Source organism: Pholcus phalangioides, unplaced genomic scaffold (assembly GCF_987345545.1).
Source record: "Pholcus phalangioides strain wild (caught in Gottingen) unplaced genomic scaffold, Ppha-v1.0 ptg000013l_1, whole genome shotgun sequence".
NCBI lineage: Eukaryota > Metazoa > Arthropoda > Arachnida > Araneae > Pholcidae > Pholcus > Pholcus phalangioides.
Window position 1 is genome coordinate 19806989 of NW_028301606.1, and position 20117 is coordinate 19827105.

The following is a 20117-nucleotide window of genomic DNA, read 5'->3' on the forward strand; positions in this document are numbered from 1 at the left end:
CTAGTCTGGCAGGTGGAAGCACTATAGCAAGCATTACGCAGAAACAAATTTACGTTAGGTTCACAACACATACACACACATTTTCCAGCATGGCCCAGGTCTTCTTCGACCACCTGCTTGTATCTCTTCATTGAGACAGAGCGGCGAGCTATGATCTGGTTAAGAGGAGGAGGTTCTAGACTATCAATGTGCACACTTACTCCCGAAATCGTGGCATAGGATCTCATTCTTTAGACCCCCCCCCCCCTCCTCTAAATGCAACTGAGCTCACAGACCCACGGGGAGCTATGCATTAAGACGGCTCTGAGATAAGAGATTCTCGAAAAGGGGTTCCACTAGTTACTGATGATTCACGAGAGGATCCGAAAAGATGAACAGTTATCGTCGAGAAATAGAATAGACTAGATTAGATAGAATGGTAGATATGATAGACATATTTATAAGTAAAAGATTGGTCTTTCGACTCACCAGCCCATAACTGGCTTCTAGATTTTGTCTGAGACAATCGTAATAGCTCTTCAGGTGGAGGCTGTTCCAAAGATTTTCGCATTCCTTCTCGTTGAACAGAATATCTTCAGGATCGTCTTTCACGGGTTTCAGCACGTACCTGGGCCCGGTTCCTTCGGCGCGGGGATCGATCGTCCCGTCACGATTCTTCTTGAACAAAGTGACGCAGAAGTCGACGAAGTCCTCCGAATTCAGCAGATCGTCATCACCTTCAAAAATGTCCATCAGGTCCGTTCTGGAAACCTCTATCATGGACAGGAAGAACTTCGCGAACTCGGGAGAGTTCTTAATTTGTCGCGCTTCGTCTATTCCTGTAATCTCTTGCTTTTCCGTGACTTTGACGTCTTGACCCGAAAGTTCTTTGTGTTCAGTATCAGAATCCACGGCTTCACTGCGATATTGTGCGATGCAGGTATTGATGCCGTCCACGATCTCCTCTAAAGATTCGTCGACATCTGTGCCGCTTTTGTCGATATTGATTCTATCAAGACAAGACACGAAATCCTCGGACTTCATGAGTTCTTCGACGGAAGCTGTCGAGTTTATGAGATCACTGGCGGAAATTTCCTTGAGCTCCTCCAGGTCGACCAAAGAGACGTTGTCCTCGTCTTTGTCCGAATCTTCACGTTCATCTGCCGGAGGTATCGTAGGCAGATCGTCCATAAGGTTTATGCAACTCAGTTTGCCAGTCAATTTCTCGACGGAGCCGTAAAACTTTCGTAAATGAGAAGACACCAAGTCGTCAATTGTATAACTCGGGTCTTCAAGATTGATCTTGTCTTCTTCCGATACCATTTGAACGGCCTCCGCGATACGTTTCTTCGTGTCGTCTTCGGCAGGCGTGGCTTTCCCCGAAGATTCATTGCCAGAAGATGTATTGCGATCTGAAGAAATACTCGTAGAACTACTCATTTCGTTGAGATAAAATGCTTTCTTATAACTTGCAATAAAAAAGCAGTCACGAGTGTGTTCACCCCGTGAGACTTATCATGAATATATTCTTTCTTTTTTCTCAACGAATCAAACAATGCCTTTGTAATGACACAAGTTCAAGGAACAATATTTTTATCACATAAAAAGTCCGGATTTTTCACCTGCCGAAAAAAAATTGCTTGTGCTTTGGAGTTACTCAAAATACAATACTGAAAATAAATTTCAATTATTGTGAACTCATTAATTTATTAATTGATGCTTGAAGTATCCGTTATTAAAATATATATATATATATATTCCCCCTCTTCGTTCGTTTTGATCATTTTTGTCGCACCACGGTCTTCTTTCTGCGCGCGAGGGCTAATTAGACCGGGACCTATAATTTATTGCCGATTCCGGCTTTTTTTTATACTCACTGAGAGATTGGTGAGCAAACCTCTCGATTCCTTGCGGTAGCAATATTTTTCTGTGGTAGTCATGTCGCCGCTTCTGCTGTACCCTGTGTCAGGAAAGTTTCTGACAAAGATGAATCGGGTATCGCGACACCTCTTAACATCCTTCGGTACTTTAGGCGAGTATCTTATCGACCTGGGCTACTGCGTTTTTTTAATAATTCATGAGTAATTTTTCTTGTTGATTTTTGCATAAAATAATGAGGAGTAAAAAAATATCGAAACTGTTCATAAAGTGCTATTTAAAGAAATATTGAATGCACATTAATGTTAAATAAGGACTAAAATTTTGAAAAGCATTGGAAATAGGCCTCAAAAAATCACTATGAAGATTGAAACACATTTTTTTTTTCATTGCTCAATATACTGTAGCATACAAAGTTATAAATTAGTGTATACTTTGCGCTATACATACTCATCCCATGGCCGGGGAGCCAAATGTGGCCCTCGGGCTCATCTGATGTGACCAGCCACTTCAAACCTAATTTTGTAAAAATGATTTTTGGTGGCGCATTCTTAGATCACTAAGTAGCCCGCAACGAATTTACAGATCATTTAAGTGGTCTAGTGCGTTGTCGCAGATCGCACATCGCACATCACTTAAATGATCCGCGGCACAATCTTACTCTATTTAGTGACCTATGACACATCTCCAAGACATCTCCACATCACGTAAATGGTCCGAGCCACATTCCGAGAGTCACCCGCAGCACATCACATTTACAGATCAGTTTAGTGAATTTGGACGTTTTTCCAGATCACTTAAGTAGTCCGTGGCACATTCTCATCTCACATTTGAAACTGTGATCCCGGCACAGTTTCAAATCACTTAAGTGACCCGGGACACGTTTCAAACCAATGAAGTGACCCGCATCCCCCATAAGGTTGAGCAACCTTGCTTTAAGCATATACACATTTAGTGCAAAAATTCCACATTAGCGTAAGTACCGAGACATTAATTAAGTATTGTCAAAGCTATTTGAATATTGCTGGACATTGTATATACATTCTTGTATATTTGTTGAATATTGCTGTTCTTGAAAATTGTTGAACATTGGCATTCTTGAATAGTGTTGAATATTGCTGTTCTTGAATAGTGTTGAATATTGCTCTTCTTGAATAGTGTTGAATATTGCTGTTCTTGAATAGTGTTGAATATTGCTGTTCTTGAATAGTGTTGAATATTGCTGTTCTTGAATAGTGTTGAATATTGCTCTTCTTGAATAGTGTTGAATATTGCTGTTCTTGAATAGTGTTGAATATTGCTGTTCTTGAATAGTGTTGAATATTGCTGTTCTTGAATAGTGTTGAATATTGCTGTTCTTGAATAGTGTTGAATATTGCATTGTTGAACACCGACACTGCATTAATGGATGTTGCATTGTTGAACACTGATCCTGCATTAATGGATGTTGCATTGTTGAACACTGATCCTGCATTAATGGATGTTGCATTGTTGAACACTGATCCTGCATTAATGGATGTTGAATTTTTGAATATTGCTATTCCTGGATATTGCATTTATATTTCATTGTTGAATATTGCTATTCCTGGATATTGCATTTATATTTCATTGTTGAATGTTGCTATTCTTGAATGTTGTTGAGTGTTGCATCGTTGAATGTCGTTATTCTTAAATGCTGCTGCAATATACAAATACAAACATAAATTACACAGACAACGACACAAAATACACACATATATTACATGCAATACGTAGCCCCAAGGGACGGTAAAGTCCTTCCAGCAGGCCTATATGATTTTTATTATTGATTTTTTTTCCTTCAGTAACAGCTCTTTTATGTATTAGAAGTAGTATTTTACCATATATATATATATGTATGTATATTTGTTTATTTATTTATTTAACATGCATTGGACAATAATTGATTTCAAATCACTGCATTAATATCTGTGTTTTTGATCATATTAAAGATATTATATTTTGTATTTCTATTACTATTTGTGTGATTATTAGTGTAGATGAAGTTCATTATTTTCGGAGCGATATAAAACAAAATTTCTTTGAAATAATGTTTTATTACTTTTAGGCACTTGATAAATATTTCTATATCTACATTCGAGATTCTATTTTCATTTCTGATGATGAATTAAAAAATTCTGTACATGTAGTTCTGTCTCAGTGCCAATATGTGCCACTGTATTTTTTGGTTATCTATTGGGACATTTATTAATTCTCTTAATTTATTATAAAGATTGCCTAAATTGCCTATGTTTTCATAATACGCTCCTCCCCAGACACATATTCCATAATTTATATTTGAGTAAACCCATGCATAGAAGATACCTTTTAAGAAGTTATTATCAACTATGTATTTAAGTTTATAAAGGACTCCCGAATACATTCGGAGTTTTTTTTTATCACTTTTTCACTATGTACGTTTCATTTTAGGTTATCTTGCATAACTATTCCCAAAAGTATTCATAATTAAACATTACCCCTTTCTTCGCAATCACATTCTAATATAGTTTTAGATTGGCAGTGGGTATGCAACTTTACGTGGATTTCTGTACTTTTATTTATATTTCTTGTTCTCGTGCACATGAATTTAGTTTTTTGCGTATTTATTTCAAATTTATGTTTAACTAGTCAGTGATTTATTTTTGATAGATCTTTTTCTGTTTTTTTCATCAGACTCTATTTCTGTATCCTAAATATATGAAACTGTGTCATCTGCAAAAGATATAATGTTACCATTGAGATTTAATTTGCTTAGTTCATTCATATAAATTAAAAACAGTATCGGACACAAAACCTACCCCTGTGGAACTCCTTTTTTTTACTTCCTGAAATTCGATAATTTCTTTCTCTATTATGACAGCTTGTCGCCTATTGTAGTAGTAAGATTTAAACCATTCTAAGATATTTCCTCTTATACCGGCTCGATAAAGTTCATTGTTGGACATTGCTATTCTTTAATGTTGCATTTATATTTCATTGTAGAATATTGCTGTTCTTGAATATCGTTCAGTATTGCCATTCTTGAATATTGTTGAATATTGCAGTTCTTGAATAGTGTTGAAAATTGCGATTGTTGAACATTGCATTGTTGAACATTGCATTGTTGAATATTGAGATTGTTGAATATTGTGATTGTTGAATATTGTGATTGTTGAATATTGTGATTGTTGAATATTGTGATTGTTGAATATTGCATTGTTTAACACTGACACTGCATTAATGTATGTTGCATTGTTGAACACTGACACTGCATTAATGGATGTTGCATTGTTGAATATTGCTATTCCTGGATATTACATTAATATTTCATTGTTGAATATTGCTATTCTTGAATGTCGTTGAGTGCTGCATCGTTGGATATCGCTATTCTTGAATGTTGAGTGTTGCATCGTTCAGGACTACAACGGTAAAATCTTCAATCATTACACTTCACTCATAGTTGGAAAAATGGTGGCAGATGGCAGCATTATAACAAGCATTCACACAGAAACAAGCTTCACGTTAGGTTCACAACACGCACATTCCAACATATCTCAATTTGTTAGAAGTTCCGCACAGGAATATGAACGAGGTGGTTTAGTGGTGTAGCGTCGTTGAATATCGCTATTCTTGAATGTTGTTGAACATTGTACTGTTGAAAATTTTGATTGTTGAATATTAAATTGTTAAATACTGCCTGAAAATTAATATTGCATTGTTAAATACTGCCTGAAAATTAACATTGCATTGTTGAAGACTGCATTAATGAATGTTGCATTGTTGGATATTGCTATTCTTTAAGATCGAATTTATATTTCATTGTTGAATATTGGTTTTCTTGAATGTTGTGGAGTGTTGTATCGTTGAATACCGCTATTCTTGAACGTTATTGAACATTGAATTATTGAATATTATGTTGGTTGAACATTGCATTCTTGAATATTTTGGTTGTTGAAGATATTGCATTGTTACATACTGCCTGAAAATGAATATTGCGTTGTTGAAGACTGCATTAATGAATGTTGCATTGTTGGATATTGCTATCCTTTAATATCAAATTTATATTTCATGGGTGGATATTGTTATTCTTTAATATCGCATTTGCATTTCATGGAATATTACTGTTCTTGAATGTTGTTGAGTGTTGTATTGTTGAATATCCCTATTCTTAAATGTTGTTGAGTGTTGTATTGTTGAATATCCCTATTCTTGAATGTTGTTGAGTGTTGTATTGTTGAATATCCCTATTCTTGAATGTTGTTGAGTGTTGTATTGTTGAATATCCCTATTCTTGAATGTTGTTGAGTGTTGTATTGTTGAATATCCCTATTCTTGAATGTTGTTGAGTGTTGTATTGTTGAATATCGCTATTCTTGAATGTTGTTGAACATTGCATCGTTGAATATTGTGGTTGTGGAATATTGTGGTTGTGGAATATTGTGGTTGTGGAATATTGCACTAATGAATACTTCATTGATGAATACTGCTAGAAAACGAATATATTGCATTGTTAAATATTGCATTGTTGAACACACTGCCTTAATGAATATTCCGTTGTGGAATATTTTTGCTATTCTTGAACGTTGTTGAGTGTTGCATAGTTGAATATTACTATTCTTGAATGTTGTTGAATATTGCTATTTTTTTTAACGTTGTAGAAATATAAAGTTGATTTTTTTCTAATCACTTTCCGAACTCATGGTGTGAGCTTGTGTTCTTTAAGATTAGCGGCAGATGGCGCTGCACGTCACCCGCTAGTCGTCCAAACGTTAGTGGGTTTGGAGAACGGAGAAAAAAAAAAAAGAAGAGAAAAACGAGAGAGAGAGAAGAGAGGATTCGAAGAGAGTGACCAACAACATCATCTTTTTGGTTCGTTTCAAAATAGTGTTGATGGTAAAAGAGTGTTGTGTGGCGGAAAGAGAATGTCCCATTGAAGAGAGGCCATTGTGTGTCTGTGTTGCCGCGGATGCATGTGAAAAAGAAGAAAAACATTCCCTCGAGAAAAAAAAACGTGAACAAAGTTTTCGTTTGTGTCTGTCATTTTTTTCGAGTGGGATGAATCAGACGCCCTTATGTTTTACGACGGCGACGACCAAAGCAGTTGCGGCAGCGTTCGTCTCTTTGTGGATAAATGCTAAAATTTTCAGTGGTGAGTCATCGCATATCTCTCTCTCTCTCTCCCTCTCGCTCTCTTTGGTGTCCAATATTTACCTTTCACCTATCGCTATGACAAAATTATATATGATTTTATTTCAAACTCAAAAAAAGGTCTTAAAATCCGTTTCTGATCTCTATATCAGTGTGTTGATTGTCATTTCTCCCCCCTTGGGTTTGTTTTCCCACAATACATGTGACAATAACAACAATGTCCTGTCTGGATCGGAATCGATTGTTGAGGAAATATTTCAAATTAATAGTGATTTTCGAATGATTCCAGTGCAGTGAGTTATTTGGGTGAATTGTTTTTTTTTTTAATATTATATTTAGGAAATGGATAATTTTTGTATGGTTTGAAAGTCTGGGGAATAATTATGGTTATGAGAAAATAATGAAGATATAGAAATATCTTAGAAAGTTATGTTATTTTTATCCATGTGAGATATGAATTATTTATTGTGTGCTTGTTGTATATTCTGGTGAGTGGCAACTCTTTTTTATATATGTTTGGTAGTTCTAACTGTTACTGGCAGGTGATATTATATATATTTTATAATAAATATAATAACAATGCAAAAACACTAGTTACTTACTGCATATTTACAGAAAATATGCCTATATATTTCGATAGTACATCATGATTATATTTCTGATGATTTATGTGCTTCATGTTTTACTGATACTGTTAAGATTTTAATTACAATTTCTTCGAGAATTCAAAGCATACCTAAGCTACTCTAGTTCAAAGAGACACCGCTTGGCGATGCATTGTCTTAGTGGCAATTCATGAAAATTCTGCATAAATATATAAAGATCATATCATACAATATCATATCATCATATCAATATCATATCATATCATCAAATCATACAATTACTGTAAACACAAATAAAAGTTATAACTGTAGTGCAACTAAACGATGTCACTGCCCAGAGCTTTTATTGTTAGAGCTTTTTTGCACCTTGAAACTTTATTAGGTTATTGAAACCTTTTTTTTTTAATACTTGGAGCATTGCTGTAGCTTTTTGGAGCAGTGATACACAAAATATATTGTTGCCTAAACATTTATGAATCTGCATAATTACTATTTAGGTAGATCATTTTTGTTTCTTAGATTTCTCAATCCTAATATAATTGTTTTTCAATCCAAAACATCATCATTATAATTATTTAGTTCTTTATCATGACATTATACTCATCATTTTATGAGATGCAATGTCATCATTGACTTTTTCTACAAATTCATATTTAAAATGCGTATCTAGTACGGATTCAATGTCACACAAACACTGTAGCTTTTCTTCCTATATCTTTCATGTCCTTCATCACCAAACTACACAAACAGCTTTATTTATATATGTTTCGAAACATTTAATAACATAAATTATGATTGGTCTGCACATAAATTGTTCTTCGCATAAGAATTATGTAACATTACGTTGATACCACATTATTAAGTTTTTTGGTTTTGATGAAGATCAAACAGAACTCTGTTTCATTCAATGGTTGTATATTGCGTTGGTTGTATATTGCATTCGTTGGTTACAAAACCATAGTATTTATGGTATTAAATTATTGAGCTATCCCCAAAATTGTAAAAATATTCCGACAACATTTCCAACTATTCTTGTTGAGGAGCAAGTTTTGCAAATATCTTTGTTGCCAGGAGGTATAATTGTATTTGCTCTGAGCATTGCTTTCTGACCTCTTGTCATGATCATCAGGCCTATTGTAGAAAAACTTTTTGCTTGAAGCATCATTATTATATGAGAGTAGTTTTTCATGAAGCATTATTTCAAGAGCCATTTATTGTTGGTTTAGGAGCATATCTAGGGGTTTCAAATATTCATATTTATATATAATTAAAAAAAAACGTATTTATTTTTTTCATTATGATTTTGTTTCCAAGAAATAGTATGACAATATTTTTTTGAATCTTTCATTCATTTGATTCATCAACAAATGATTATAACATCAAATAAAGCATGGTGATTGTAAACTCTTTCAACAACAAAAAAGTGTTGAAATTACAACCCTTCATATTCTGATAGGGTAGCTACAGCCTACATATCCATATGTGTTTAGCAAAATTTTCTGAATACATATATATAGATAAACTGTATACTTTCAAAGAAGCATAGAATCGTACTCTGATCGTAGAGTCAGCAAATATCTTATTCAAATGGTATAACTGTCAAATAATGAAATATTTCTTTGCCACCATAGTATCAGGCATAGTGTGTATCACCATAGGCTAGTATGTTCATATCAATTCATATCTAAGTCACGTACTACTTTCAGCAGCTACTTCAAGTGTGTCTCTGGTGCGAAAGGAATTTTGGGACTGGTGAATTAATTCTTAATTTTTTCACAATTGAAGAATCAGCATCGACATAAACTGAAAAATTAATGTGTGATCATTGGATGACTATATCATTTGTCTAATTTATTCTTTTCTTTGGGTGATGGTTCCATTACTAATATTATTTGTCCTGATGTGTTCTGTCACTCTTTTTTTTTGTTCAAAGAGTTCACCTGAATTCCCCTGTGTAATCATGACTATACAGGGTGAAATAAATATGAAGGTGTGTGTGCATTAGCTATCACCAAATGATGGCAATTCAATTCATTTTTAAGCCTTTTTTAAACTTATTTATTTGATATAAGAATAAAGATTCGAGCAAAACGTCAGTATTTTTTTTTTTTTTTTTTTGTGAAACAAATGAAAATGCATTCCCTGAATGAACATTGCAGTAGAAATATTAATATTGTCTCCTTCACAAAGAAAAAACTTCCCAGTAATGAAAGACCACTCTTAGAGACATAAGAGGTGGGGGTACTTTCTTCAAATATAAAATATGTTTTTTTTATTCATTAGGAAAAAAAGGAAACTATTGTCTATTTCCCCTGTTTATTTAAAAGTGGGAGGGGAATTAAAATGAGTGATTTCATTAGCTTTGTTAAATTAATTCTATTAACATTTGTTAAATCATGTTGTATCATTTCCATTTTTGAATGGCCTATAGGGAAAACTGGATGATTGGCTTTAGCAGGTAAAACAACTTAAATGAAGCACAAGTAACACTTTCTAAGTCAATACAGAATCTTTGTGTTCATTATTTGGCTTTCTGTTTCCATGTGTGTAAAACGTGTGTATGATGTATGAAGTTCATTATGCAATCTATATCTGCTTAATTTTCTGAAAGAGTAGGCCTATCCCTGAAAAGTAAAGATAAACCCATCAAATGGATAATGTTTTTGCTTCTAACAGCCTCAACTTAAAGATTGTATTAACCCATTAACGCATGAAGGTTGGTAAGAAAATTTGTCATTCTAAATTTGAAGTTTTTCTTTGCCAATAAATGGTGGAAGTGGTTCTACTCATTATTTTTTGTTTTTAAAAATATCAAAGTCATTGTTAATGGGTTAAAAAAAAACCAGGATTCTCAACGATCTTGTTAAAATCAGGAAAAAAAACAAACTTGAAAAACATTTGGAGGGATAAGATTTTGATTTATATTTTTTTCAAGCGTTTTGGTTTGGTCGAGGAAATGATCAAGCAGATTTTGCTGGGTACCATGAAAAATAATCTCTATTAGTTTTCCAATTTTTATGTATGAACTTTTTCCTCACGTAAACTTGCGGTAAGTCAGAATTATTCATTAACAACATGTAAAAAAGAAATGTACTCAACAACCCTTTGGTCAATTGGGTATCGCAGTCTAATACCAAGTGCTGGAGAGATTTTGTACATATTTTTCTAATGCAAGTTATTACATTTTAGATGCAAATACTCTTTTTTGTGACCAAATTTTTTAATATATTTCTTAAAATAAAATTATATGTTACATCTCAGTCATAAATTTCATCCATTGCAATGATTTACATGTATAAAAAAGTATATACAATTACATATGACTTCCATTCCCCCCATCAAAAATGATCAATCTATATTATTGACCAAGATGTGCTGGAAATTGTGTCAGTTTCTCCCATAGAGTTCCTTGGTATTTTTTGTTTACCAGACCTTGATCATGGATTGTTCATGCTGAATGAGGGTGGAATTAATGATCAAGTACTTGGCCGAAAGTGGCTGAGGAAGATGGAAAAAAAAAGAAGAAACCCAAAGAAAACCGAGGCAGAAAAACGCCCTGCAGCCATACTCTATTCCACCTCTCATTATTACAATTGTGTGGTTCTGATGTGTGTGTGTTTTAGCACACGGGCCTTGGGCGAAGCACATCCCACGCTGGCCGCGGTTGTTGTTTTGTTTTCGAGATGAGCAGGGACTTGTATATGAACATGTAGTTAGCTTTCTCCATTAGTGTTATTGAAGGCGTGAACTTGTTTGTAGTATTGTTTTTTTTTCACTCCTTTTCCTCTTCCTTATCGCGATTGTTATTAGTCAGAGCATGAGGCTCCTGCTTGACTTAATATGGATGGTTCGAAACAACATGAAATGCGCGGTTTTAATGCCGGTATTCACAAGTGGATATTGTTCTTACTTTCGTATACCATACTTTTGTCACTTCCTTTTGATATGTTTTGGTATCACCAGGGCTCCACTAATAGAAGAAAAAAAGGTGCCAGCCAAGTTTTTTGGAGCCAAGCTGTCTTTACTCAAGAAAAACATCATTTATATATATATATATTTATAAAGGATTTGATGCCCCTTCTTGTTGAGAGACGCGCTGTCATGAAACCAGGAAATTTTATGTCATCCAAAGAGTCCAATTTAACAGTCACAGGTAGACTATTTTAAGCCAGGGCTTGTCAAATGAAAAAGATTTTAGGTGTCAGTCAAATTTTTTAGGAGCCGAGAATGATTTTAATTTAAAGACTAACTGACATGAAATCAGAAAATTCTGTGTTATTCATAATAGACTCCACAGCGATCACATATAAGAAATTTTAGGTGTCAATATACCGATTTTATAGTCGCCATTGCGACCTGGCACCAGAGATTGGTTGTGCCCTGTTTTGGGCATCGATACGGATTCTCTAGTCGGCATGGCGAGCAGGCGCCTGAAATTTGCCTAGCACTGCTCATCGCGGTTTGTCTTTTTTATACTTTACATCTTTTCTCAAAAAATTACTCAGAGGCCAAATCACATTATTTGCCTGAATTGTTAAATTAATCTAAAATAAAAATTATCCAGCGGAAATGCAGATGATTTTTTCACGGATATTGTAATGCTTTGAGGCAGTGTTTCTGAATGCAAGGTTCAGTGAAAGTCTGAAGCACCTCCATGAGCGAAAACATCAAAATTCACAGTAACTAGGATCTAATTTTCTATCTCTAAACCAATGCGAATATTACTAATAATTATGACAAATTTGCTTAATTTTCACTGAATTTCATTTCAATTAGAATTGGCTTGTCAACTTTGAAATTTGCTAAATGAATAATAGCCTCATAAACTGCTAAATGAATAAAGACAAACTAAATTTCGTGTTTTATTCTTCAAAATATAATGCTTATTATTTAAAATCTTGCATGTGCACTTAGGCCCATATTATTTCATATTTATATTTCTTGAAACACAACTTGAAATGAAATCGCAGTTCTCCGGATATGATTTGATTTTGAAAATTTTGATTTTGACTTATACTATTTCGTAAAACCTTAGCTTTAGGTTCTATCGATTTTTGTAGATATGTCACATCAGAAATATGTCTATACCTCATTAGCAATCACAAAAATACTGGCAGCACGTTCCCAGGCCAACGTTTTTGTTGGGTCTACCATCCCAGCTTTCTGTGAACATCCCCCCCCCCTCAACATAGATTTTCTTAGTAATTTTATTGTACCAAAAATTGAGGAAAATATTAGGCCGGATTATCAGCTTACCACCGAAGCAGATGCATGTAGAGAGCCTCATTTTGACTGTGCATGTGTAGTCTTCATTGCCAATTATTCTATTTGAATTGGCATCATCAAAACATGTTTTGTCAGTCCTTTGTGGTTATCTTGTCAGAATCGATGTCACCTTAGCTGTAATACACATTCATCTTATATGGCTGGTGATAATAAGTTGAAGTGATTCATCTGCGAGATAGATAATTGTGTCTTCAATATAATAACGATTAAGAAATGAACACAATATCGCTATTTTTTCCTCATACATACAGATTTATTAATGATTTTTATGGTTGTTGTTGTTCGACGGTATATGAATACTTTCGCTTCTTTCCCCCATCAGTTCGCCAAGTTTAGGAAATTCTTCAGGCGTTCTTAATGCATATGAATTTTCCTATTCTGCTTCTTGATCGAAAAATATATATATTCGGTGTTCGATTTATTTTTCTTTCTTGTGTGTCGAATCTTCCCGATGCTGTCACGCGGGGGAAATCTTTCCTGTAAGTCCCCCCGCCCCACTTCTTACTTCTTCAGTAAATCGCTTCGGGGGTATTTGGCGTCTATCCTAATTCCGTATTCAAATTTATCGGCGATTCCTCCTCCAACTTTCTCGTTTCTTTTGCATGTGCGTGATAAGAGTGAAGAAAAGGGTTGCGGAGTTTCTACATTCATTTATCCCCCACCCCGTCTTTCTTTGAACCTGGAGGCTGTCCAAAAAATTTTGCTAACCCATAAATGTAGTTGGTGGTGATTTCAACGCCATTCCATTCAAAAACTTTTCCAGTTTTATTTATACTTGTTTCTGTGATTGCATCGTCTTTTCATCGAGAATATTGTTCTGAACATACTTCCGGTCTATCTTGTTGTTCGAGAATTTTAGTTTCTTTTCCTATTCTGATGAAATTTTGTTCATTCGAAAAAACCAAATTTTCCAAGCACGTTATGTCCAATTACAAGTGCAATATTTCCTGATTTACTTTTCTAAAAACATTGTAAACATTATAGAAACAACAAAATGTGGTTATAGATGTAAAGCTACATTCCCCGGGGTTTTTGTTGGTGATGCCAAAGTGCTTTAAGGTCATCATGCTATTCTAGTTTTATTGGTTTTGCTCGTCTTTGAGTGCAGCTTCAAATGAGGAAAATACATCGTTTTACTGGAACTTTTATACTGGATTTATGCAAAATTCACCAGCAACTATTCGCCACGAGTGTGTGAGCTAGTGATTGAGCAAGTAAGAGGGCGAGCAATGTCCGAGTAGGTCAGTGAGGGTCGGAGTGGTTAGTGAGTGACCTAGTGAGTAAGTGGTTGACATAGTATGCGACGTAGTGAGTGAATGATAGATTGATAGACCTTGTGAGAGAGTGAAAAAGTGAGGAATCCAGTATTTGTGTGAATGACCTAGTGGGTGGGTGTCTAACTCTAGTTACAGGCCAGTTTTACTCTGTCACTGACTTGCTCATTTACCCAGTCAGATGGGTAACTCACCCATTCACTCACTCACCCATTCCCTTGCTCACTCATTAAGACACTCACTTTGTTACCTAACTGCTCATTCATTCATTTTCTCACTTGGTTACTAATTTGATAAATTGCTCACTGCTTTGTTCATTCACTGCCTTATTTACTCATTCACTGACTCATTTGCTTTTTCATTAACTCATTTGCAGATTGATTCAATTGCTCATTTGATCACTCACTTCACTGTTTTCCTTTGTGATTTTTTTATCGGTGAATTTTCCGGTGGTCAGTTTTCCTTACGCGGAAACGATGTGTACATCGTTTTCCTTCCTGCAAAACAAAATCTTTCGTCCTGAAACAAGATGAGCAAATATGGCTTCCCCCACTCCGGGCGACTACTCCATATATCAAGTGCATTAGGAGTTAATTGAAAGAGGAGGAAAGAGAATGATAAGTAGATGAATTGACATGCTAATGAGTGAATAAAATGAGTGAAAATACCATTTTCCTTTGGGAAAGATGTTATCACCAATAACTCTATTAATTGACACTAATTATGAAGGTTTATTGTTAATGAGTTAATTAATTTACTAATATTCTATCTGTTGTTTTTCGAAACTAAGAATCAGCCTTATTAGCTTTCAGTTCCAAGATTTTTTGCTATTACAATAGCGTAAAATTTGAGGAAACGCACTGTGTAATGTTTTCTGTCTCCTTTAGATCCTACGAAATAATTTTTCATTTTTTAGTATTATAATAACTTATATTCTTAATTATTTCGTTATTTAATTGAAGCCAATTTCGTTTGTTTTTTGTGCAATTCATAACACTAGTAGGTGTTATGTATTTGCGGTCTCATTCCGCGGAGCGTCATTAGTAAGACTAATGCTTGTTGCTGATTAAATTATGAGCGCTAGTTGACACATCCTCCCTCTATCTAAAACATTAAACATCCTTTTTCTCCCATTTGCGCTAACACACACATCTCTATCGTTCTCTATGGTGGTGGTGGGGCTCAGTGTGGCGTCTGGTAATTAACGATATCGCATTCAGCTGCTGGGGACGGGAGTTTCGTGTCGCATTCGGTAAAATTCGCGCTTCGTATGGAATCATGGAACCATAACCTAGCTCGTTTTTACATCATCTTCATCTGAAATACCTGCGAATTTTCGAAGGAAGCAGAAGTATAATTACGATGGTGGTAAGTACCAAACTAAATAGAAAACTAAGATTAGGTGAATTTTAGTATGAACACACTGCATATTGGACATATCATAAGGTTTTTAATGAATACTCTGGCTTCATGTGTGCATGTATTTTTTCTCGTAACTAACGATTTGAGAATTAAGTAAAATTCCGACATCATTGTGGGGAGACGAAAAACACATCTACATACAGTAAAACCTCGATTATTGGGGGGCGGATTAATCCAGGGTACGAATGTGGCCTTTGTATTTGTATTTAGAAATCTCACGTAAGTTGAACGAAAGCCAAGCATAAAATAATTGCATAGATATACGTAAGATTAAGCAAATAGATGATACAGTTGAATCTCGTTTTAACGAATACTGTTATAGTGAAAATCTGGTTTCAGCGAATACTGTTATAGTGAAAATCTGGTTTCAGCGAATACTGTTATAGCGAAAATCTCGTTTTAACGAATACTGTTATAGCGAAAATCTCGTTTTAACGAACATTTTTCTAATCCCCCAAATAACTTTACATAGGAACAATGCTAGGTAAACTGGAATTCCTTTATAACGGAATTTCGTTTTAACGAAGTGATTCCTCTGGTCTCTTGGCGTTCGTTATAACGGGATTCGACTGTAATATAATTTAAGTTAATAGGCCGCTGTGGTGGTCGAGTAGTCATAGTGTTCGAAGCCCACCGTCGCCACAGTGGTGGTCAGCTGGAGTTAGTTTTCTGTGGTTCCCAACTTCGGGGCGTGAATGCGAGCCGATCTCCCCGTCAAAAAGTCTCGCCACAGAGAGCATCAGGCCTGAAATTTTGCAAATACTCAATCATTACACTTCACTTCTGAAATATAGATGGCAGCACTGAAAAAAATCAGACACAACACTACATACGCACTCAGACTGTTAGGTACACACTCTCACACTAACGGCGGAACTCCCTCGGTAGTAAATTGCCCATAGCGGTAGACCTGAGTTGTGCTTGGTTTGAAAGAAAGAAAGAATTTAAGTTAATAGTTGTATAAACACAGCAGTGTATTTTAATGATGGGAAAAAACGAGAAGCAGAAAACAGTGATTGTCTGTAACAACGCATTTTATGAAACACTATTTTTTTCTTTATATACGGCCAATAACCTCTACTTGAAGTGCCCCCCTCCCTTGGAAAAAAAAAAGTGGGCACTCAGGCTAGGTTCAAAGATGAGTATATTAGCGAGAATATACAATGCACACTGCATAGGCGGATACGGGGGGGGGGTGATAGGTGCGATCGCCTCCCCGTTCAGTAAAAAGTTTATTATTGGCATAGGTGGAAGGGAGGAGGTAGACACATTCGCCGTCCCCGTTCACTGTGCCTACTTTCGGTGATTCGCCCCTCCCCCTTTCGAGGGGGGGGGCCTGTATCCAACTTATGGTATATTGTTTAAGCAGTGGTTCTCAAAGTGTACGTCGCCAACCATTCTCAGGGGCGTCGTGGTGAGCCGTAGATATTAATATGCGCTGGTTCAGTGCTTCAAAGACTGTTCTTTTTCTTTGTAAGAATTATGGTAGTATTATGGGGAGCCGCGAATAACGTTGTTCAGAGCAAGAGAGCCGCGGGTGATAAAAGTTTGAGAAACAATGGTTTAAGGGTTACGAACAGAGTGCACGCTGGTTTCCGATTCTGCGAGTCGGCGCCGTTACGGATTGGTTAGAAAAAAACCTCATATTCAAGTATTTTACCCTTTGACTGCGGGAATAGTCGAAAAAATGCTTGTCTTACTGCGGGAACGTACAAAAAAAAAATCCTCCTTTTTCCACTTTTCTTTTCTTGATCAGTCGTAAACCTGACTTGGAATTAGTCGTTTTTACTAACTCTTTATTACTCCTTGTTTCACTCACTCCTACTATACGGTCTAACTGTCTGGGGTTCTGACTACCTTTCAACCGTTTACCCTATAATAAGCCTCCATAATAAGAGAATAATTAGAATCATCACAAATAATTTTACTACGCCATCAATACAACTTCATCAACATCTTGTAATACTTATATTACGTCCAATTATATTTCTATAAATCCATTCTGATCCTATTCAAAAGTCAATTACCTTTAAATACATCTCGATTTTCAAATAGACTAAATAATATGTATTCACTTCCGTTGCCTCATAAAACACTTTTGAAGAAATATTTTACTTATCTTATATCCCAGAATTCTACAATACATTACGACCAGAAATCACTCACAATACTAATTTATCATCCTTTAAAAAAATGTGTCAAGCAATACATGTTCTCACTTGATGGTATAGAAAATTTGTTTTAATGTTTTTCTGTTGCTCGTGTAATTCTTAAATAACGTAACAGTTTAATTTTATTACATGCTGCATCTAGTTGTTTTTGCTTTGATTCCAACATCCAAAAAATATATCATTTTAGATGTAGAACTGTTTTTAAATTGCACTCCTCTGTTGCCATGAATTTTTATTTTAATTTGAATAATTTGAATTTTTTAGTTGAATATTTTATTTCCCATACTAATTTTTACTAGCATTTACCAGAATTTTTTTGAATGACTCCTTGGTAAATTTTTTTTTCTCATATTTATTTATTTTTTTGTACTTTTATATGATAACAATAAATTTGATTTTATTTGAAAAAAATGATGGCAATGAAACACTGTGAATTCAATACAATCGAATGAAAAGGAGTGATACAAACGCAAATTCTGGGTTCGAACCCAAAATCACCTACACGCTAGCGATTGGAGCAAGACATTCTATCGCTATTCAGTCTCCATGTATCTCCTCCCATACAGTATAAGCAAACGTGTTCGAGAAGGGTGAAATAATTTTTTTGTATTTAGAGGTGTCGGTGTTCGATGTCCGATTCGTCCACTTCAGAAACGTTCCTGACACGGACCACACAAAAAGATTGCTACCGCATTGAGGATTCAACGCACCAACCCCTCAATAAGTATAAAAAATGCTGCCGTTCGGAATTGATAATAAATTTCCCGACGAAAATGATCGATGATTAAATGTGAGATGGATGTTTTTTGCTTCGTCATTCTAGAACATACCTTCGACTTCCGAGAATGAAACATTAATAGATGGTTAAATGTGCTCGAATACTCCGTAGACTTCAGTTTATTTCTGACCAAAGTTCACACAAACAACCCCAGATCACAATACTTTCTTCTTAGGTTTGCACATTATGTAGCTACTTTGTTTGGCGGTGTACTTCATTTCAGTTATCGATTCGCACAGTGACGATGATTTCTAGTAGAATTTTAATGATGTGTCATTCATTGTGTAAAGCATATATGCTCAACACATGGCCCTCGAGGTCAACCCTCATTTTGTATAAATGAACTAAGAGAGGGCACACTTACAGATCACAAGTGATTCGCGGCACATTCCCCGATCATTTAAGGGAGCCTTAGAACATCTCCAGATCTCTTAAAGGAGCCGTGGCATATTCACAAATCGCTTTGGTGAACCGCGGTGTAGTTCCACAACACTAAAGTGGTCCGTGGCACATTTTCAGATCACTCAAGTGACGCGCGGCATATTTACGGAACATTTAAGACATTTCCAGATCACTGTTGTAAATGATGTTTTGCACAGTTCCAGATCACTCAAGCGGCCCATGGCATATTTGCACATGATTTAAGTGACTCGCGGCACATTCCAAGGACACTTGAGTGATCCGCGGGACATTCATAGATCACTTAAGTAGTGGCCCTCGACGCATTTTTAAACCAATGAAGTGGTCCGCATTCTCCTAAAGGTTGAGCACCCTTTGTGTAAAAGTGGGGTTTTTTTTTGCTGAAAGGTCTGAATATACTGTATTTATCGAATCGAATGCGACAGCTGTGAACACGATGAGTGAGTGAGTGTGATGCAACAGGTATTTACTGACGTATCGGCCAGTGAAGAACGTTTTTTACTTTATTTCATTTCTTTTTTTGTAGTTCACTTTTTTCGCATCCGTTAATCCCTCCCGAGACATTCTCCCCCACACTGTGAATTATCCGCCTACACATTTGTGATGATTTCTTCTCTCTGAGATTTAATTTTTTTTACAGTGGTGTTTCAGCTATGGACAGAGAAGATCCCAGTACGCTATATACCAGCTGCGATCCCACTCCCTTCTTTTCAGTAGGTCCTTGTTATTTTTCGAAAGCGCACAGTTGGTCGTTATGCTGTGAAGAGTGAAAAAGCTCCTCTTCTTTCTTCGGTTGAATGAATTTTTTCAAACTTCCGATCGATTTATTTCTATATATTTTTTTCTACTAAAAATTTCCCGTGTTTAACAATAGACATACATTTTTTTGCGTTTTTTTCTCACCTTCATAAAAAATTCTATTCACATATGCGAGAGGGTGGTTTGAACTCGAATCATTGCCAACATAGGTTTTTTTTAATGAAAAATTTCAGATATTCAACGATAGAGGGTGCAACTCGCAGAACTACGCCAACTGATGTTAGTTTTTACAAATCTCTTGCCAAGTTTAATTTCCTCCTTACTTTATTCATTAACAAATAAGGAAAAGAAAAACTAGTTTTCGAGTCAATGCCGTCTTTATCTTACGAGTGATTCTTAA

At 35.4% G+C, this 20117-nt stretch overlaps 1 protein-coding gene across 2 annotated transcripts in view; it reads left to right on the forward strand.

Annotated features, from left to right (window-relative positions):
* Positions 1-6680: 6680 nt before the first annotated feature.
* LOC149078741 (uncharacterized protein CG43867) overlaps positions 6681-20117 on the forward strand; it is a 102237-nt gene continuing 88800 nt past the window's right edge. The window contains exon 1 of one of the 2 annotated variants that reach the window (XM_089240841.1): positions 6681-7003. The gene's annotated coding sequence lies outside the window, so the exon portion shown is untranslated. Of the gene's footprint in view, positions 7004-15488; positions 15536-20117 lie in introns of those variants that run through there. The other variant, XM_089240842.1, reaches the window with a different exon arrangement.